This window comes from Nipponia nippon, unplaced genomic scaffold (assembly GCF_047370975.1).
Source record: "Nipponia nippon isolate SJK-2023a ecotype South Korea unplaced genomic scaffold, ASM4737097v1 scaffold_1, whole genome shotgun sequence".
Lineage (NCBI taxonomy): Eukaryota > Metazoa > Chordata > Aves > Pelecaniformes > Threskiornithidae > Nipponia > Nipponia nippon.
Window position 1 is genome coordinate 71,047,168 of NW_028262290.1, and position 22,861 is coordinate 71,070,028.

The 22,861-nt window shown below is 38.6% G+C and overlaps 1 protein-coding gene across 9 annotated transcripts in view; it reads right to left on the reverse strand.

Annotated features, from left to right (window-relative positions):
* The window catches only part of LOC104013413 (poly(rC)-binding protein 3), a 545,963-nt gene that overhangs the window by 296,945 nt on the left and 226,157 nt on the right, over positions 1-22,861 (reverse strand). Inside the window, exon 1 of one of the 9 annotated variants that reach the window (XM_087759308.1) lies at positions 6,816-6,830. The exons of the other annotated variants lie outside the window; for them this stretch is intronic. The gene's annotated coding sequence lies outside the window, so the exon portion shown is untranslated. Of the gene's footprint in view, positions 1-6,815; positions 6,831-22,861 lie in introns of those variants that run through there. 9 annotated transcript variants of the gene reach the window in all.

The following is a 22,861-nucleotide window of genomic DNA, read 5'->3' on the forward strand; positions in this document are numbered from 1 at the left end:
AAGGGATCCAGCAACGTCAGTATCGAATGCAGCTTCTCTACCTTGAGCAACCCTTCAGTCCTGCCGCTACCACAGAGGGCGAGGCTGAGCTGGAGAACATGGCAGCTATTGTGGGGAAGAAATGGTCCCCTAAGCAGCTGCGGCTGACACCTTGCCCCAACAGCATCAGGAGTAGCAAGCTCTGTCTATACCGTCACAAAGCCTTGAGCTGGCTCAGAGAGAAAAACTGATGTATTCCTTACTGTTTTAAGATGATTGTCTCTTCTTTCTATTCCTGTACTCATTTTGTAATCAACCTTTCAGCAGATGAAATGAAACATCATTCTGATTACAAGTGCATCTTTAAAACATCATTCCTGAGCATAATTTCCCTGCGACTAGACAAAGAAAACTTCTGATTTACCATCTGCTTTTAATTCCTTTCTGAGTGAAGATTATGAGTAAATAGGTCATCTTCATGTCTCCTCAGTTAGTCTACGTAGATTGTCTGAATCCACCCACACATGACTGAAAGCACTACACACAAAAGCCATGCTATCTGAGGTTGGCGAGTGGCTTCTCTTCCAAGTGTACTGCAAGACAGATGCATTAATATGTCCAGCAAATACCTATGCAGTATGGTGATAGGGAATCTTTCCCCAACTCTTGCATTTTTATATCCTGCTAGGACTGAATCATAACTGCCTAAGGATGCTGAAAACTGTTACTCACTTGAAGATTATTTTTCTCTATTAAGATGCATTAAAAAGGAAACACTCACAATCTCTCACATTCAAACTTTTCGCATCACTTTCTGCAAGAGCAATGTTATTAAACAGCTGCTTATTTTGACCCTTTGAAATGACCGCAATTTAGTAATGGAATTACAGTTCTTCACCTGTCACTGCATACCAATTTATTAGAAGCTTTGGAATGAATTTCTGTGCAAATGAAAATGATTGTCACCATTGTTACCGGTCATAAAGAATGAGTTCAGAGTGTTTCTTAATAGGATGCAAATGCTGTGAGTTGTTTCTGATAAATTACTTCAGTCCTAAAAAATAAGGAGTTTAAAAAGGTGAACGTGAAGATGCAGTCAGCAAGACAGCAAATGTTAGAGGAGGACCGAGCTGTAAGTGTGGGCACAGTAGGATACCAAGACTACAGAGGATTACCAAAAGTGTGTGCCTGGAGTATGGAGTCTTTTAATTAGCATCAAGCTTCTCTGAAACAGCCAGCCTTCCAAGGTAGCACTGCACTTTCTGTAGAGGTGGGATGGAAGTCAGTTAATTGCTTCTTCACAAATATTTAACTTCATTGTGTAGCTCAAAAGTTTCTCATTTTGGCTTACAATACATTTCTCTATTACTAGCCAGCTGGAGAATTGTGGTCCCAAAATTGACACCTGATCTGTTTAATCACACTTTTCATATTTCAAAACTGGCCACATTCAGAAGTCCTCATTTAGTCTAGTGACATCTCAAGCAATCAGATCACTGTGAGGACTGGCACATTAGTGTGCTATCCTGATGCGTCACTGATATACTTTGCTGTGTCTAGTCCCTTTCTGGCTCAAAAGGACTGGACAGCAAACAAGGAAGATTAATTAGATCCAAACTTTGTCTACTTCTGCCTAAATTGCATTCAGGAAGCAGCCAGAAAATACAGGGCCTGGTTCCTCCAGTACATCCAGTTCCAAGGTCTGACAGGCCATCTTGGAAATAGTTTTTGTTCAAGTATACATTTTAAAGACTGGTTTAGCTGTGTACATTTTTAGTCTATCTTAAACATGGCAATAATAGAATACTGGGAAACTCAGATTGCCAAGGAATGGCTCACAGGAGATTTTAAAACTGCCTGCAGAACTCTTCTATTTTACAGACTCATAGGGCCAGTCAGTTTGGAAGGGACCTCAGGAGGTCTTTGGTCCAACCTCCTGCTTAAAGCAGGGTCAGCCACAAGGTCAGACCAAATTGCTCAGGGCTTTATCCAGGCAGGTCTTGAAATCCTTCCATGATGTAGACTGCCCAGCATCTCTGTTCCCATACTTAGCTGTTCTCAAGGTGAAAAAGTTTCTCCCTATATCTAGCAGTCTGAATCTTCCCTTTTTCAGTTTACAATTGCTGCCTGTCATTCTCCTGCTATGCACCTCAGCGAAAAACCTGGCTCCATCTTCTTGCTAACCTCCTTGTAGGTGTTAGCAGGCCACTGTTAGCTTTCCGCTCTTCCCCAAGCTGAACAAACCCCATTCCTTCAGTCTCTCCTCACAGGGCAAATGCACCAGCTCCCCAACCATCTTGGTGACCCTTCACTGAATGTGCTCTACTTTATATTTTTTCATTTATTAGCAGCCCAAAACTGGACAAAACATTCAAGAAGTGGTCTAGAAAGGCCAAATAAAGAGGAATGATAACTTCCTTTGATCTAACTGCAGTCGTGTTAATGTATCCCAGTATACTGTTAGCCTTCCTTGCTGCCAGGGCACACTGCTGACTCATAAGCAGCTTCCTCTCCACCAAAACTTTGCTCAGTAACACGCTGCTTAGTCCTCTTCTATCCCTTTCAATGCTAATAATTTATTCCAAGGATACACTCTGTAAGAGTTTGGTGCTCCTGAAAGCAGTGTCAAGAATGGCATCACTGTGGCAAAACAAGTGATTGCCTAAAGACAACCAGAAATACCTTAAACACAGTAACCCGCGTATCTATACTACGGCCGTTCAAATCCTGTACTTAAACAATGAAAGCATACTCAGTCCCAAGCAGGTCAAAAAACTACATAAATAAGAGATTAATTTGATCCATATTTGTGATGGAAAAGATGTGTATAAAGTGCACGCTAATAGAAGTAAAATAACGTCTACATCCAACCGTAAGAAAAATTAACTACACTAAGAAGGAAAACAAGATAAATAGTTACTTATACCTCAGGCAATTTCTAATCTTTAGTATTGATGTTCTGTTTCTACTGACAATTACTCCTAAGACCTTACAGGAAATAATAGTTGAATATTTCAGCTGTTCTAACAGGACAAGGAAAAAAAACCTCATTCACTCAACATGCCACAGCTTACCAGGTTTATTATTCTGCTGAAACTAGGATCTATTAGCTTTTTTTTTTTTTTTTTTTTTTTTGTGAGAGTGCTAAATATACACAAGAAGCAATGGGGAGGCATGGGTAATCAAACTGCTTAACTTAACATCACTGAATCAGAGGCCAAGGCATCTCTGATTTCCTGCCCCAGTCATCTTTAATAGGAATGTAATTTTAAGAATCTGTACCTTTAGGCTGGTCACAAGCAATCCTACATAAGATTAGATCTTTTATTTTTGTCTTAGGATTTCATGTTTAGACCATTACCATCAATATCTGTCTGCTAGTAGTAAAGAACACTTTGTAGGACTTGAGGGTTCAACATTGATTTTATCATATCGTAAGGCACAGATTCTTACTTAGATCTTCCAGGACTTCGAAAAGCTGAGTGATCTTCACAATGCCAGTGTTGCATATTCCATTTCTGTTAGGTTAAAGCTAAGCTAAACCCAAAGTGGGCTGATGGTATCAAAGTGGGCTTTCATCTGAGAGGTCCTTGTTTAAGGTCACGGCAACCAGGCAATTTCTTATGTGTTTCTCCTTACTCATACTGAACTCAAGATACCTAATTGATCACATACATTTCTTCAGGGACTTCCATATTTTCCCTAGGCCTCTATGCAGTCCCTTAAAAGCATGCCCATTCATGGGTTACATCCAGTATCAGAATTAGATTAACTTCTGCAAGAAGATCACCATTATTCAGATCTCATTCTTTTAGTGAAGGCAAATGAATTCCAAATATTTTCACCTTCGGTGCACATGGCATATACTGAGTGCATCTGCACCTTACTGTTCTGTGTGTCAGACTTCTCTCATTTCAGAGACCTTGCTGAATTTTCTGTTATTTTCTTGTTTATTTCTTTTCATAGGTTCCTGGAGAATCAGTAACTAATGGCTTCTGTAGACAGGGACATGAATTTGTCATTTTTCTGTTTAATGTTTCTAATAAAGTGCATTGTGAATCATCATAATCTCAGGCCAAATTGCACTCGAGTGAAGAAGGAAATGAGCAGGATGAAACCTCCTGTCTCCTTGTGTGATTAGATGCATGCAGGCTGCAGTGCTATTTAGAGTGAAGGCATAAGACTCAGTTATGGTGAACATAATGAAGATTCTTTATTCAGGACATTGGAGACTGTCAAATCCCCTGCTTCTTCCTCAGTCTTATTAAACAAACTGTCATCTCTGACGCTACCTGCTCAAGAACTCTTTATGTCCATGCATGCTCTGTGAAGCTCCAGAACGGATCTTTGTCAACAGCAAGTACAGCATCTTTTTTGATGACTTGTCCCATTCCTGATAAATACCTCTAAATCCTAAGCAGCAGTAAAAACTCAGTTTATTTTCATTAATAATCACTTATCTCTCAATTATTTTCAAAAGCTCACATAATAGTCCCTATCACTGCTTTAGACACTGCAAAGCTCTCCTGGCATTAATTTTACTGTCAGCGCAAGATTTGTCAGCAAGTACCATTTTGAATATCACTATTCCTTTCTAATTTTTAACATTTTAAAGCTGTCCTATTTATATTTGCTTGATTCAAAACTAATTAAAAAAAAAAAAGATTTATTTCGCCTTCATAATGTAAGCTCTGCTTGAAGGTATGGATGTATCATTTATTGTTCACAGAGTTCTAGTAAAATCTATAAATAATCCACAAAGCAAACACTACTTCTAATCGCTATCTTTCTTCAGACTTTGTGCCATTCAGATGTGAAATTCTAGCTTGAATTACATTACCATTATTGATGCTTATTTGACTAACGTGCCAGGGGAAGTGGAGTCACATCTCAGTCATGTGATATGCGGAGAGCAACTCTAATGAAATCTAGAGTTATTCCACTTGAATATGTGTCAGTGGGATCAGAGCCTGCTTGCACCAGATCTAGCAGTTCTGCTTGTCCTAGTTATTGTTGTGGTTTGCCAAAATTCCTGACTGTAAGATAACCAAGCTGGGTTAAACATACTGACTGGCTGGAAGTTGTACAAACATAAGTTAACAGCAATAACTTTCCAAATGGTAACAAGAACCATTACTTCATCCACAACGGCATTCAATGCTGCTTTGCTAAAAATGTCAATAAATACATTTCATAAGCACTGCAGCCTGCATGTAATACTAGAGGTGGACTAACATAATCATAAATTATTCATGGACAGTCAATGACATTGTAAAAAATCAGATCCCTCTTCTGAGAGACTGACTATTCTTTTGAGGATATCGGTTGAACAGCTACTGCACTTTAAGACAAAAGCCTCTCAGTGAATACAAAATATAAAAACTTGTAATGATATCTATATCTATGCATCATAAGTCCATGTCTATAGGCACAAGCCATCAATTATATATAATGAAAAGGGTATAAAGTGCCTAGCCTTGAGAAAAAAAGAGTAATGTAAAACCTTATGCCTTAAGGTATCAGGGTGTAATGAGCCCTAAAACTCTCACAATCAAATGTACAGGACCCACACAACCAGAGACATTGATATTTATACGACCAGGAAACTGAAAAATACTTAAAAAAAATCACCTTATGCTATGTAATTGGACATCAGTATAAAAATAGGTTATTAACTACAATAAAGTGAACCTAACAGCTACTTAGGGTTACTGTTTAAAGAGGAATAAGCACTCAGCAGACTGTAAAAGCTTATATGCAGAAGTTAGTGCAGACAACTAGTATGTCTAGGCAACCTCATGTCTACAAGATCCACACCTTTATCACTGTCAAGACTCCTAGCAATTCCACTGTGCAGCATGCCACAGCAGCACTCGGAATCAAAGCAAGAAAAGCAGACTACTAAGTGTTCTTCATGACCAGACACAACTTTAAAAATGCATGCCGTGGCACTTCATGGTGGAAAGAGAAAAATTAACAAAATGTTCAAAGTCTATTACTTTGCCAAAACCAAGTCTATCACCATGTAACATGGCACAAAGTGCCTCATCTGCAACTTTCTCCCTGTATTTGCTCAAAAATAAGAACTGGATAGTAATAGGTAATCATCTAGGGTGTTAATGTACAGCAATGTTTGTCTGAGCAAAGGCCTGACAAACTGTTCAATATGGTAGAGATCTTCCTGGTAGACTTTGGCATCTCTGAACCCAAAGACATAAGGCAGAGGGTGGGGTAACCTCAGCCTTCTCATTGGAAATGCTAGCAGAGAATTTGCCATCCCCTGTAACTTGTTCTGCAGACAGCAAATATTTTTGCTTTCTGTACAGTAGTTTCTAGGTAGTCCACTCGGGAGAAAAAGTAACATCTGTTATCTAAGATAAAAATCTACTTCATGTTACTTTGCTTTTATCAATCTCTTTACCAGTCGAATAAAAAAAAAAAAAAAAAAGGTTTCTTTTATTTTTCCCTATTGCTTTCCAACACGTAATAAAAGATCTGTTTTACCTCTCATAAGATTTTTGTTTTCATGCAGTGTGAAGCAGACCCCTTTTTGATATCTCATAGGTTGCTTCCAACTTCCCCAACCTTCCTATTTGACACTGAGAAAGACATTGCTATTAAACGTTTCTAGGTCAAACCCAAATTGAAGTTTCCTGTTTGACAGCTGAGAACAACTTATCCTTCACTGCCACTAGGTAAACACAATATTGCTTTTCAAAGAAAATCATAGCAAGAGAGGAAGGAAAGAGATAGTTAAGAAAAAAATAATCCATCAAAACAGTGGCAATGTTTTCCAAAACAAAACCAAAACCCCCAAACTCCTTTACAGCACTTACTCATGTCATTTTTCAGAGTCAGACAGTTGCAAAGGGAGCTCATCATCTTAGTGAGGCTTGATTCATTAAAATTAGGAACCCAGCAGTAACTTTTTTTCCTCTTCAGTACAGGCCTTATTAAGAAGTGTTGCTACTGCAGTCATCTTAAAGTGAGGCCAGCATCCTACCATAAAAACCAAAAATGGATCACAGGATCTTTAGCACTTGTTTAATTTCATTTCTTTTCATCCTGTTTACAAAAGTGTCCCTGTTCTTCTGGCCAAACTGGGAGGTGCCTAGGAGAAGCGACAGAGATAGCACCATGCTCGTACACACAGAAACTCATTCTTTATCTCAGCAGAATAATTGTTTGTTTTCACTTTTAAGCTGTGCTATAAACAAGACATACACTGAATAAGTCTATTGTGACCTTGAAAAGAACCCACTGTGGATGTTCCAAAAACTTAAATGGAAATCTCTAAAATGGCTGTAAGAATTACCCATCAAACTACTACTGAAATGAAAGCCATCTGCCTGTAGATAATTTTGTATATAAGAGTCTAAAGATTGGACAAGGGACAGTGACTCATCCTTTAACCAGGGGCAGTGGGGGAAATGCTGCATTTGCTTTTCTCACAGCATCAACCTGAACATTTGCTGTGTCACATGAAGTGAAATACCAAGTCAGACAGAGCAATGCATCCAGCTCAGAACGGTGTCTCTGGCCGGTGCTAAATGCTTCAGCAGAAGTGTGGCATCATGTAGCAGAGAGCTGGGAGAAACAGAGGGCACTCTCAGTGGAATAAAAATCCAAAGAAATACATCCCTACAATGAGAGATTCACTGCAAGGAGCCTCGCAATAAGAAAGAGAAGTAATAGGCAGCTAACCCAGGAAATAGTTTTGCTAAGAAATTTCCTAGAACTGTGACTAACAAAAGGAAGCCAGTTAGATGAGAAATCAGGTTGGAAATTCCTTCATTCTAAGGAAGTTTGTGGGGGAGGTCTATATCACAAAGTCCGCTGCAGCGTCCTAGGACCATGGTCATGGCTCCGTAACTTGAGAATACAGCAGGCACGACTTGCAGTCCCACTTCATCAGGCCCTCCTCTTTACAGCCCAAAGATCTGTCCCTGCATCCTGCTGGGGAAGCCAGATCCATCCGCTACTCCAGATTCCCAGGTTTGCTCCCCAGAGTGCAAGGAATTCCTGTTCCTCACAAATCTTTCAATGTACTCAGCTCAGCCAGCTGAACATTTTCACCCACTGTCAGCTTCTCTCAGAGGAATGAGATTTCCTCAGCTGCCCTCATATCAAAAGGGCAGCTTCCAGGCTAACCTGAGGTGTGACACTCCAACTGGTCTCTAAATAGGGAGAAACTAGAATTGACAGAAAGAGACAACAAGATAATGACAGAAATAGGAGACAACCTTACAAAATTTAAACAGAGTGGACAATTACCAAACCTTCTTTGTAGTTCCTAATTTGAATTCTGAAATGAAAGGTGATTTTCAGGCAACTATGATATACCTTTGTGTCCCAGGAAGGAATAGTTCAAAACAGACAGTTTAAAACCGTCTGAGATAAGGCTTCAACTTATTTAAACACTTGTTGGTGTGATTCTCTATTCTTATGTTAAAAAAGAAATACCTCCAATAGTAGCTCAAAACCCTTTGCCTTTTGATCTTTCCTGCTGATGAGTTATCTAAAGTACAGTTAACATGGAGAGCCACAGTTACAGAACCTATGGGGTGGCATATTTAGGAAGTGATATACTTCTCCTCCTGTCAGAACAGCTGTGCAAACCTGATGTGTACAGTCTACCAGACAGCTGGCCCAAAGGCACAGAGGCTGCACGCTACCTGATAAGTTGGAAACTTTAATTGGGGAGCAAACATCAAGTCTTGGTTTTGTGTAAATGAAGGCGGCAGATCTATTAAGAGGATAGAATCATCAGCTTCGTGTTGCTCAACATTCCCTCGGCAACTGATTTTTTCCATTGAAATTTGCATGAGCTTTGCAGGGCTCTGTTCATCTGCTCTTCCAGTTGTAAGCGCAAGCGTTGAGTGTGACGACACTTGCTTCCTGTGTGCAGAAAAGGAAGAAATGGTCCAGAGAGAGAGGATGAGGATTAGGATGAGCTTGTTTCTGGTGCAACAAATCAAGGAAACTGTTCTATAGGTGGAGATCAAGACTAACTCCTCTTATGAAAGTACATTCAGAAGAACAGTGATTGTCTAACGTTAATTTGAACTATAAGTTTGAAATCAGCATCACTGAGATCATGTTATAGTTTGTGAATCCATATTGCATGTTGTGATGTGGACTGTTTGCTTCACCAGATTAGGACATGAGTTTGTTTAAAAGCCACCAGTTCTTTTTTGAAGACCTTGACATTTCTGGTTCTGCAAGAGGGATTCAGCCAAAGCTATATGAAATAATACCCTCCCCCCCTCCACACACACTGGTTTGTCCTGAGCAAGGGTTACAATCCCAGAGAAGCAATGCCTGTGAATTTAGTAGGTATAATATGTAAAGCCAAACCCTTTCATTTCTACCTGGGAGCAGTGCTAATAGAAGCTACATTCAGAAATCTTGTAAAGCAACTCCACACTCATTAATGCAAGAACACTGACTTCATTATAAATGTCATCTTGTTCAGCCTGAAACTTGAGAAGCAGTTTAAAATTCTCAACCCAATCTTCTATTGTTAATTAATCACTAATTAGGGGGATACATGCTAGAACTACTTTGTTTACTGCAATGGAGGTTGCCATGCCCTTTGATGTCTTTCACCTGTGCCTTTCAATGAAGCAAACCATATAACATAATCCCAACTGCTCCACTTTAACAGAAATCCGACCTGCCCCAGTAAGCTTGGTGTTTTTATTCTCTCTTGTAAAATTTCGCCTCACTTATAATCTTTTCTTTTTTGGATACTTTTAGATAGTGGTTTAAGCCCCGTGTAAAGCAACTGTCCAATTACAGTGATTACTTCAGTAAGAGAACCATGAGGCAAGTTGGGTGAACTAAATTAAGTATCCAAACCAGGTCAAATTCTACTGATCTTTATACCTCTTATACAATCTTCTGTACTATGTTTACTTTAATACAGGCTGTTAAAAGGCGGCAAAGCCATGAAACGTATCAGGAACACACAAATCACTAGAGTTTTACATTTGCTCATAAAACCCAACCAATATACAAAACACAGATCGTTTAATACATGCATGATCCCATCCTTGCTTGGAAAATATCTGCCTTGAATAAGTTATAAACCAGGGATGCAATAATGCTGGCAAAAGAAAGGCTTCCAAAGCCATTTGCAGTGTTGCAACCTTCCCATTTTTCTGCAAACAAGAACATTAACATTTTACTTTCCTTACTTTTCTATGAAAACAAAAATCAGTCTGTGTGCATGCACAAACAAAAGGTTGTTAAACATAAAGTAAAAAAAAAATTTAGCTCTTAAACTGTTTTACCCACCGATCACCCAAGTAGTTTGATGGTCTGTCAAATCTATTTTTTTCCACAGAAACACGACTTCCTGACTCAATACACATTGCTGCATGATGTGTACACAAGTACAAAAAGAGCAAATTTGAACTCCTGTCCTTCTTGCAGAACTCTTTTCTTCCCACACTTGGCATACTAGTCTGGCAGTTTGCACAAACAGGTTCTTACTGCTTTTAGAAGTCTTGGTCCTGAGAATACTACCTCTGGGTAGTATCACCACTTTTAATAAACTAGGTCTATGGTAAAGAAATTATGGCAGCTTATAATCAGCTGAAAATGAAAACCATAGTTGTTCTTTCAGAAAAAAACATTGGAGAACATTATCCAAAGTAACATTACTGCCTCAGAGCTGCTGCCAAAAAGTAAGCCACTCAGGCTTCTCTGCACTCTGTGCCCTAAGCTGTGGTTGTAGGCCATACAGTGAGCAGGTACCACACCTGCGATGCATCCAGCCTCAATCTAATGTAGGGTGTCTGAGATCCAGAGGATGTACATGTGATTCTTCCCCTGCTCATTATTTCTAGACATTATACATTTGTGCGTCTTGCACAGGGTTTTCCACTTGGCCTGGCTGCCAGCCTCTGTCCCATTTCAAGTCCCTCTCCTTTATACTGCAAATGCATCTTGGCGCCCATTCCCTTCTGCTAGCCAAGAATGTTAAGAACAGAACCCAACCATGTCTAATTCTCTTCATCCTAACATACACCACAACAGTTGGTAGATATCCAGCCATTGAATCACTTGCATAGTTCTCACCCTGTTCAGTCCATGGCTGGACACTCAGCTGCTCTTCTCAAGAGTGTCATTGACATGCCAGCTTCAGAGATTATACACACCGTGCATGAGCAGCATGAGCAGTTCGAATAGGTCCATGCCAGTGAGAGGATGAATTGTATTGAGCAATAAGCCAGTAGAAAAGAGAAACAGACTGTTCAAACGTTCACCAAATCAGAGGGTGGGATTCAACCTGGAGCTGGAAAGCTAACAGGCAGGAATGCAGCTCGGTGTGCTAGCACATGCAAACCTCCCCTTTGACATCAAGAGAGACTCCTGCACCAAAGGTTTTGGGAACACTTTTTTAGTTCTAGGGGGTCCTCATCCAGAATGGTGAGTCCACTGTATTGTTCCAAATACAATAATAGATAGCAACAGTCTATCCCAAAATATGCATTATTCTTGACAGGCTGTAACAGAAGAGTTTTCATCTGACTGTTTTAATAGAGCTGAGATATATTCTTAGGGATCATTAATTACCTTTCAACTTCCAGCACCCACACAGTATGGAGTTAATTCTACCAGAACCGCAATGTATGATGAAACACAACAGTTATTCAAGTCAAAAAACCTTCAAGGCTCACAGGAGTGCTCTACTGTTCAGTAAAGCCTTCACTAAGTGAGAACAACTTTTCAATGGCTTAAATAAAAGAAGGTGCAATAAGTATTGCCATCCAAGCAAGTCTGTTTAGGCTGTACTTTACTTCAGCATTCAGATGGGTAGGTTACAGCAATCTCTCCAAATTTTAGTTTGTTGGTTTTTTTTTTTTTTCCCCTATTTGTCCCACCACCATCAAAGCTTTTTTAATATAAGTATTTCTATGCTATTAACCTCAATTTTTTCTTACCAAGAACACATTAGTTCAGTCATTGTAATAGCATCTGTCATATCAAACCCACTGCTTTTCACATGGAACCGTACTTAAACATGTAGGATGTAAATGGGCAGTTTCTGCACAAAGCAGTTGGGCCTAGGATAATGAGCTCATGGAAAGCCCATTAGCTTCCTTTCAGTCTGGACACTAGAAAATTTATTTAAGTATCTCTGAAGTCACAGGGAAAATAGGATTGGCTCGCCTGTTTTCTGACTATCCTTTGGTCAGGAAACACATAGATACATGTATGCATGCATATGTAAATTCATGTATGTATAAAACACACATGTGACACTGGTGTTCAACTAATAGCTTGTCTGCAACAGTAAGAAAATGTCCAATGCAAACAATAATAAAATAAATAAAAAAATAATAATATCATGGAGATCACAACCAATAAGCATGGATTTCTCAAGGTAACTGCTTGTGTGCATTGTCTAGTGTTCAATATGGACTGATGTTTTTCAGTTGGTTTTCTCTCAGTGAGAGTACAAACAGAGTCTGGCTGCCTATTTTTATGACAGTCTGTGCAACTCAATAGCTTTAGAAATACACCCCCCTGTCGAGTTTGGCTGAAGTTGGTTTAAAAGCTATTAAGAGGAGGACGCTCAGATACATTCAGAGAATGATCATAAGAGTCTTGTTTCCTTAGGAAATCAGGTTTAAAGAAAAAAAGGAGGGGGGGAAGAGAGAGAAAAGAAAAAAAGATAAAGAAAAAAAAGAGAAAGGATGAGGGGTATAGTTAGAATGAAACACTACAGAGGATTTCTGGGTCTCTGACTCCTGACTGTATATTCTTTCTATATTCACAGGGAATGACCCTACTTTGTGTGCCTTTGTTCTCCCTTAATGTAAAAATTACACTTCCACACTCAGAGGGATTCTGGGATCATAAACTCCCATTAAAGATTGTAAACTGTTCAGACACTACAGGTACAAACCCATACACAATGACCACACAATCAGAATGTGGCTACATTGCTGTAAATCAGAAGCAAGTGAAATACCTATCCACGCTAATCGCGTTTTAGAGGCCACAGGTCTTTTATTTCTGAAGGGATTCAAATTTGCCCAAAGTTTAAGGATGTTTTCCCTTGAACTTACTAATTCTGCACAGCATTGCTCACTGTCTCCATTTTCAGCTGTCGTTTCACCATCTAATTGGCAGTATTGCAATTGCTTCTTTCCTTTTTACATAGAGCTCCTCAGAGAATATTATACTAGATAAAACTTACATAAGGGGTGGGGGAGGGAGGTATTTTTGCTTATGTTCCATTCCTTTCAATGTGTATCTTTTAACAGAGGTGAAACATATTTTAATCTAAGATTTATATTTTTCCTGCTGCTCCTAAAGGAAGAAAAAAAAATCCTTGATTTTTAAGTGCTTAGTAAGGAAAAAAAAATATATATATTCTAGGCTTTTTTTAATACTCATATAATACTTTCATTACTGAGAAAACAGGCACCATCTTTTCTTACACCATATGCAACTGTAATGCCAAATTCAGTGCAAGAATAAATAGGGATAGCATAGTTCATGGAATTCTTTGAAAAACCCTAATACCATTGCACAGGGTTATTATGAGGGCTCACAAGTCAGTGCTCAAAGAGTCAAAAGATATGTTAATATTTTTGAAGAAGTATCTTATTGCATTGATTCCAGGGAAGTTACTTGTCAGAACAGTACCACTGAAAGATGTCATTGTATTAGCTGGACTAGAATTATTGTGTCATAAAAAGTTTAATATTTTCTGAGGGCTTTTACTTCCAAAATAAGTAATAGGTGATTCTAAAATATGTTTTTGTATAACTGTGAAACCAGGTAAAGCCAGTTAGCTTATGAGTGTGGAAAGGAAGGAAATTTGTCCAAACTGATTAATTACTCAATATTTTATCACTAACAATTCAGACCAAAACCACACCCTCAGAAACAACTCAGCTCAGAGAAACTGTATGCACTTAAACTTTAATTTTATTCACTTTATAAACTATTCAATGTTCAATCGCTTATTACGCCTATTCTCCTGCTGTTTTCTCTCAGTTTCAGAGTAGAGACCATTTTGTGCTTCAAAAGCAGGGTATTCACTTGCATTTTTACACCTGAGTAAAGCAGCATATCCTCTGGAAGTACAATATTTCCTGTTCAGGCAAAGGAGTTTTCTGAGAGTATGAACAACTAATACTGATTATAGCTGCATGTCTTAGAAGTCATTAAAAAGTCATTTTGCAAAAGCCACAGAAGGGAAAATTAGAAAGAAAAGCCCACCCCGTATCATTAAAAATTATTTTAACAAGCATTATTATGAGAAATTAGGACTGTATGCTTAATAAACAGCATTACCAAAGAACTGAAGTCTGTTTACATGAGTGTCGTGCAGTCATGGTGCAAAGATCCTAAGGGCTGGATCTGTGCGCTGTTGGCTTACTCAGCGGCAGAAGCATGTTCCAAACCAGGCACAGACACACCATGGCACCATGCTCAAATTCACCAAGGCACACTGTACACCGTAGATGTTTTTATGTTGGCTGTAGAAGAACAGATGATACGCAATGAGGCATGAAGCCTGCTGGAACAAAGCTCCTGTCAGTGTTTTGTGAGTTTATCTAAGTGAGTTTAGAAAATGTGTCATGTGGTTGCAGCAGGCTTGATCTGGCAAAAGTATGAAAGCTAGGTTTTCTATACCACAGTTTCACTGAGCATTTCTGGCACAACTTCCTTTCATTTTAATTCTAACTAAAACTTTGGCACAATTACTATGAAGAATTATTTGCTTCACCTGCTTTACTTAGCACAAAAGCTCAGGGTTCCAGTAGTTCTGATCTGTCATAACACTAAACCCAAACAGCCTACTTGTGATGTCACTTACGCTAATGTAACTCTAGGGAATGACTCCTTCCATGCCTCACCTTAGTTCACCTCATGACCGATCCTAAGACTGCCTCATAGGTGAGTATTCAGGATCTTCCAAGCTATATCTCTTAAATTACTAAGAGCATGTCTACAATAGTGTCTTAGTCCAGATCAGGAGTGCACTTTTGAAGCAGATCTCCCAGATGTCCCCACTTTGCACTTTGGTTCGCATCACAGAGGAATCTCAGAGCTAATGAACTGGATTCCTCACCAATGAAGCTAAATCAAAAGATGTGCTCCAGGAGTGCACCTAATACATTCCACTGCTAAGGAGGGTTCAGTCCAAGGGATGACACTAGTACAAGACCCAAGTAAACCTACAGACAACTGCTGTGACAGCTGTTCAATATGCTGTTCCGATTCTCCTGACCCGTTATTTTCCTGTTGGGATGAGTCTGCTAAAACAAGACAGCCTTATACCATTTTTACACCCAATAATTGAACCATGGTCTAAGTAAAGTGACAACACACTAAAGAGACTGTGGAAGAAGCCTCAAGCTCAAATTGGGTAGAGTGGTAAACTGTGAGGTAAGAAATGGATGCCAAACGTAATTTTCACCAAATCTATATTTTGAGAACATGCAAAACAAGTGTAAAATACATAATGCAGAAGGGGGAAAAAAAGGTTAACCAGGGTAAGGGAATGTGTACAAGCTGCAGAGTTCCTACATAAATGATAAACATGTATTTCCCATGCGTACACAGTAGCCTGTGAAAGTAGCTCTGAAACTTAAATAACTTAAGAAAAAGGGTCTGAAATATTCCTGGAATCTTTTTTTTTTTTTTTTTCTGAGGGATAGAACATAGCCGTTGAACATTATTTGAACACAGGATATTAAATTCTGCTTTTGATTGCACTATAGTAAAACAACATTGCAGGTTACTATTTGTAACTCAGTCAAATGGGCTAGGCACTGTACAAGGCAAAGATTTCCTTTATTATTTTGTTGCCTGCCCAAAGCTTATCTCCCAAAACACAAGCATATTGAGAAAAGCTTGGTGTCCAGGAAAATGTAGACAAGACAATCAAGGACTGACTCAGCTGGATCACACTATTACTGGGTTTAGTAGGAGAGGACTAAATCCTAAGACTCCCCAGATGATGTCAGATAACAAATCCCACCACAATGAACTGTTAGGAAGATAGCAATAGTACACATTTTATAGAAGACCCCAAGTAACATGATCTAACTCTGAAATTAGCTCCAACTTTGAAGTTAGCCCTGTTTTGGGCAGGTGCTGAGAGGGAGAATAGCTTGGACCAGGTGGCTTCCAGAAATGCTTTCTACCTTAAATTATTCTACGACTCCACAATTTTAGTATTTGTTACTAGAAATGTAAAATTGCTTGATAAAGAACACACAACCTCAATGAGGCCTTCTCTTGTTTCAGACCTCAGAGTTTTCTTCAAACAGTATTTCACATGCTGGAGGAAAGAATTCTGGTGGCCAAAAATTACAGTACTTCACTGGAATGAAAGCAAATGAGTTTTTACACAAATATATAAGGTTTATCTCAGAGCTTAGCCTTTACTTAAAAAAAGCTTGCACCAGAGGTGAGCCCAAGTTATTTATCACCCATACAGTCTTGCAATTACATGGAATAAATGAGGACTCTAGAAGAACCAAGTTCTGCTCCTAGCCTCCTTTCATGCTGTGTCACCTTAGGCAAACTACTAAAAAGACCCCCATCAATACTTCAATACACATGAAATTTTTTCACCACAAAAGTCAACAAGCAGTTAAGAGCAAGTAAAATTTTACTTATTCTACTTTGAATTACGTGTATATCTAAAAGTCTGAAAAATCCGAGATGATTCTCCTTGAGCTTTAGTTCTCCCATTAGAAAACAGGAAATGCGATAGGGCCTTGGCACAGAAACTACTGGAAGAAAATTCTTTGTCTTCTGTTTTATGGGAGTCAGACTAAATTATCATAATAGTCTGTTTTGGCCTTAATCTGTACTTCACTCACTTTTGTGAGGATAAATTCACTTGAGTATTATTGGTGATAGGAGCAATTTAAGTAGATAATAGATAGAGAATGTTCCTTCCAAAAAAATGGATTGGCAATTAGAGATATCAATAGCGTAATCAGTTCTCCAGTTCCATTATTAATTATCTGCATACACAGGTAAACACACAGATATACACATAAACATTTGATTCAAACAAAAAATTGACATTTTTGAAACACTAACATTTTAATCATAAACATGCATTAGCTAATTCTCCCAATACTCTGGCAAAGTAGGAAAATAAGTATTAATATTCCTTCTTTAGCTGAAGGAAAATTGAGAGACTGCAGTGAGCAGTAAGTGATTTTTTTCCAAGACCATGTATCAAATTAATGGAAGAACTTAGCTCCTGGTTCTGTGCTCATTCCCTCACTCCATGTTGCCTCTAACTTGATTAGTTTCTTATGACTAACCATTAATAATTCCGCATTATGCAATCATCCCTAGGTAAAAGAGAAGTTTATTCTCAATAAATGACAGGGAAGCTAAACAATTTTAGAGTACCACAAAATGTATAATAATCAGATTAATTAAAGTGGACTCTGTTTGATTATGGCCATAACCCGATATACCCAGCCAGTCAGTCTCTCACAGGCTCTAATTGCCAGACAAAATTACATTTCAAATGTATCAGGAAAAGAGAATCTTTTCCTGCATTTAGAGTAAAGTCATTATTTTTCTTCTCTGCAAACTGTATAAAATCCAAAATACCCTTTCTACTCCTTAGTAAACTAAATAAATAATAATAATAATAATAATAATAATAATAATAATAATAATAATAATAATAATAAAATCTGTGTAATCAACAGAAGCCTTGGTAAAGCAAGGTAATAATTTTCAGAAAACAGCAAAAAACCTGCCTCTTGACAGTGAAGTAGAAGTTATTCAACTTCAACAGGTCTGATCACCCCAGACAACATTTGATCAATTAGTCTCATTTAGCAAAGTACATAAATGTATGCTTAGTATTAATTCAGTAACACCTTCATGGTCAGTAGGTTATAAGGACATACCTGAGCAATGTATTGAAACTGGATCTCTGCTATTAGATTGTGGTTCAAACCAACCAGTGAAGTAAATACAATGTGTGATGAGGTACAAGGGCTCTATCTGCCTTCCTGTAAACAGTGAATTTCTTAGTGATTAGCCTCATAGAGCAATATATATGGCAAACAGCTTGAGAGAAGGTGGTGAATGCAAGTCTATCCACATTCTCATTGAAGATGATGTGAACAACATAAAGGGCAGCTACAAACATAAATTTCAAAAAGGACAGAATTCCAAACTGAGTTGTTTTAGGAACAATCATGACTTCTGTTTCTTTGCTGGTAGAGCAAATAGGTTTCCCTGATCACTCTCAGATTACAATCATTTTGCTCTTCCTAAATCCTTAAAGAAACACAGAGGGGAAATCTTGGAAACTTTGAAAAGTTAAGAAATCTTTACAAACACCACATTGTGTGGGATAACTCGACAGGTTTCTCATCCTTTGGGGTTTTGAAAATCATGTAATAAAATGCCAGGTTCTGTGTTAGCACAGCAAACTCCACCAGCTCTAAAACCTTCCTGGCTGGCTCCATGGTCAAAGCCCCCTCCCTTGGGCAATGTGTGGTGGAGCAACTGTACAGCAGCAACTCTACGGTGCCAAGTCATGCCTCTATCTCTTGACATCTCCTGATACCACATGCTTCTTCACCCAGCTTTCTCTGAAGTGGAATGGGAAGCAGGAATGACTGGATATGGATGTGATCAGACCCAAAATTCTGGAGCAACTTGGAAAAATTCTGTATCTTCCTTAGGACTGCCCTTCTAGTGAAGAGAGAGGAGCAGGGTCACATTTACACTCCTTCTCTTGGCCCCAGGCCAAGTGATTCTCACTGCCTTGAATGATCTGGCCTGTCACTTATGCAGACGGCAGCAATGATGGACTGCTAACAATGCCTGTAAATTAAATTCCAATTAACTGCACCATCTCCTTGATAGTTAGCACTAGTCCCCTCCTTCCTCACTCCTGTTCCTAACACTTATGCCTACACAGAGTTGAGGCATCAACTCCAGACAGAAAATCAAGTTAGGCCTTCAGCTTTTTCTTCATTTGATTTGTCTTGAGCTTGGCCTCAGCCCCAGTAGCTGCTACAGCCTCAGCACTTCACCTTGGACCAGTAGGGCCAGAGCTTTAGCAGTCCCTCGGAGGCTGAGATCATGTTTGCACTGTGGATCAATAAGCTGAGTTCTTCAGTCTAATGACACTACTAGCATTATACCTCTACAGAAGTCCAAGGCAAGATTTTCCTCTGAAAGGGCCCAAAAGCCATTGCATGCTTTGCACATTAGGCACGTTGTCAGCAGCACATATCTAACACTTCAGCAGCACCACAAATTCAGTGCCAACAAACATTCATTCTCAAAACAGCATCACACAAAGAATACAAAGTGAATCCACAGTTCAGAAGTTTTAGTGGAAGCGAAGAATTCCCTGGTTTCAGGTGGTTATGCGAATAATCTGTGATCCTAATTTGCTGTTTACTCTTGTCTTCTGGTACACAGATTAGCCCTTGACTCCAAAGACTTCTGAGAGAGTCTCTGCAGGGTTACAGCCTTTAAAAAGATGTATGTCTGAGTAAGCACAGAGAAAGAATTTCCATTATTTTATAGAAATCTGGCTTCCCAGAGAATGATAATAAATCAAAATGAGCTTGAATCAGTAAAGTGGAGATCTTATAAGGCATGTGGGTGTGTGACAAGAAAAATGAAATGCCTTTGTGAGAAAGAAATTCCCATGGGTTTTTAACCAAGTCTCTGAAAACCTGAACCTTTTCACCAGAAATGCCAACCTAGTAAACTGGGATCCTTATGGAGGCAGTGACTCAGGAATAAGAAAAGTTTTCAGCTATTCCTATGAAAATCATTCTGCTTAAGGCCAAAATCTTGATTATTATTACTTGGCCAATACTTCTTCCACTGCTCATTAATCTACAAAATACAGCATAATTCTATATTATAAACATTAGAAGAGCCATCGAAAAACTTGGTATAACCTATGAATAAATAAGAATGTTCTTCAAAGACCATTACCATAACTGGAATGAATACATCAGACACAGTCCTCCTCCTTCCACATTTAACCGACTCAAATGTATAAGCACTAACAGGAACTGAAAAAGGTTTTCCTTGAAAATGTTCAATGTAGAAAAGACAGCATACACTGTAGGTAATGCAGCTCAAGAATAATGATATCATATTCCAGGAATAGACACAGGTTGCTCCAGGTTGAGATAATGGAAACAATTTAGGGCACAATTTAAGCTAAATCTAAATTATGGCTGTGTGAGAGTGCTATAAATTCAGGCAGGAAGGGAAAGCAGTAGGTACATGACTGTGGGTTTTCAGTGAACTAGAGCTCTTTGGATAATTGTTGAACCTGAGTTTTTAATCTATAATTGAGGTGATTATTTAATTTGAATTTATTAGGAACCATGCACTGTAGCAACATCATCTTTCAGTTTACAGATACCAGCTGGGTAACATAGGCATGAAGAACTAGGATGAAACAGTACACTTCACTGGAAATTCAGCATGTCTAATTAGTTACCTAAAGGACTGATTAATTAAGGTTGGGGGGAGGAGGAGGGTTGCTTCCATCATACTAAATCCTTCCTGAAAATGTATAGATATTCCAATAAGAGCAATTAGAAGGAAACCAAGTGATAGGCCACTACTATTATTTCTGAGCTTGCAGAGCTACTATTTCTGATCTTCCAGAAATCCTTCGCTAGATGCTACGTAGCACAGTGAAATACTGGAATTACAGACCTAAGAGGCATTCAATCTCCAGCTTCAAATATCAGAGGAATTTGATTGAATCATATTGTACTTCCTGTTAGATAAAATTTTAAACAGAGAAAATGATGCTACTTGATTTTCTTGAAAAACTAGTAATAGCTTTCAGAACTTGTACCAACACTTACCTCAAGTATCTAAAAAATGCCTTTGATTTTAATTACAATGAAATATTTACAATAAATGCAGATCATACTATCTGGCAACAATTAAAAACTTTCAACATTTTTATTAATCTCTTACAACTCTTAGATTACTAATAGATTATGAAATTCATCCGCAGAGCCTGATAGGTTGAGAATCAATCCTTGCTCCGGAAATACCCTCTGCAGGTTATGTCTGGATGTGGGACTAGGAAATAAATGAAATTTCCATAGCTTTATTTATTCTCTCCTTAAAATAACAGGTAAAACTTCAAAGGTAGCCTTTATTAGAATCATAATGACCACCATTTTTTTGGTTTTGTTGTTACTCCCCTTTCTAAGACTGGTACATTCAACAGACCTTTGGACAGCCTTACTTTTTTAAAAAGCAAGGCTGTGAGGCTGAATCTATGTAGTTTTTATCCCACTTTGATTTTCTGAGCATCAACCACAAAGTCTTCCCATGATGGCATATTATGTTTTCCCTGTTAGTACTCTGCACAACAGGAACAGTTCTGCTGCCCTTCTTTCTTCCTTACTCAGGGAAAACCTTTCTGACTGGCTTTCCAAGGAGTCCTGACTCAGCTGGGAGAGCTGATCTTGTCCATGTTACACATGAACGGGCAGAACTGGGAAAATATTAGCTACACATGTACCTCTTATTTAATATCAATAATGTGCATTGCAGTATTCCCTAGCAGCCAGATACTGCTGTGCTTTTATCCTTTTCATACCACACAACAGAAAGAAAGAGGTAGTTTGTAACCTGCAAATAGGAGTCCTTGTAAACATAACTAAGGGGAACCATCTTGGATTGAGACATAGTCAGGATCAGATATCCATGCTTATCCTATGTTGCATAAATGTATAGAACACTGAGTAATTCATGTCACCATATAAGCTGTAGCATTATCATACACACAAATATGACTGTATCTGAAATATGACAGCTAGAAAAATATGTGCTTATTGACAAAACTATCTAGGAGGCATTCCTTTCCTGTAAAAGTTAGAAATTGGTATTCTTCAAAATGTTGTAAGCATTTACATTTTTGGTACTATAATTTTATGAGGACATTACATACAGTATCCTCCAGTACTTCCACTTTAGCTAACAGACTTAAATACATCAAATTGAAAGCGCCAAAAACCTGGACAGAGAGAGGCACAGCTTTGAACTACTGTCCTCACACATCAGTTATCAAACTTGGCTGGGGCATTTTTCCTTCAAAATGTGTTTCAAGATCCCATAAAAAATGTTTTCCAAATGAAAAAAACCAAACAAAACCCAAAACCAAACGATTAACAAACAACAGCTTTTCTCTCTGTCCTTCAACACCTTCCATGGTGAAATATTTGAACATTTTTTCAGCAGGGAAATTTTTACAAAACAGTACCTTCCAGGCTGCTTTGATTTGATCAATATTCTACTTGCTTTTCTGTCTTCTGCTGCAGCTATTCCACTTGGCATAAACCACTAAATAATCTTCCAGCCATAAACTGAAATCTCAGAGAAGAATAATCACTACTATAAATTCTGTGTTTTCTTCTTTTTTTCTCTCAAAGCCAAAAAATATTTAGGGTTTTTACCAGTGCAAAGGAACAAAGATGCTGGAGCCACCTTCAACTTCCAACTTAAATACCATCCAACAACTTCCAAAGTAAAGTAAACACCCACAGGCCAACAAGCGTGTTGTGGTTTATCCCCAGCCAGCAACTAAGCACCACACAGCCGTTTGCTCACTCCCCCTGCTGTGGGATTGGGGAGAGAATCAGAAGAGTAAAAGTGAGAATCATAGAATCGTCAAGGTTGAAAAAGACCCTTAAGATAATCGAGTCCAACCGTCAACCTAACACTGCCAAGTCCATCTGTACCATGTCCTTGAGCACCACATCTATCCATTCTTTAAATACCTCCAGGGATGGAGACTCAACCACTTCCCTGGGCAGCCTGGTCCAATGTTTGACTACCCTTTCGGTGAAGAAGTTTT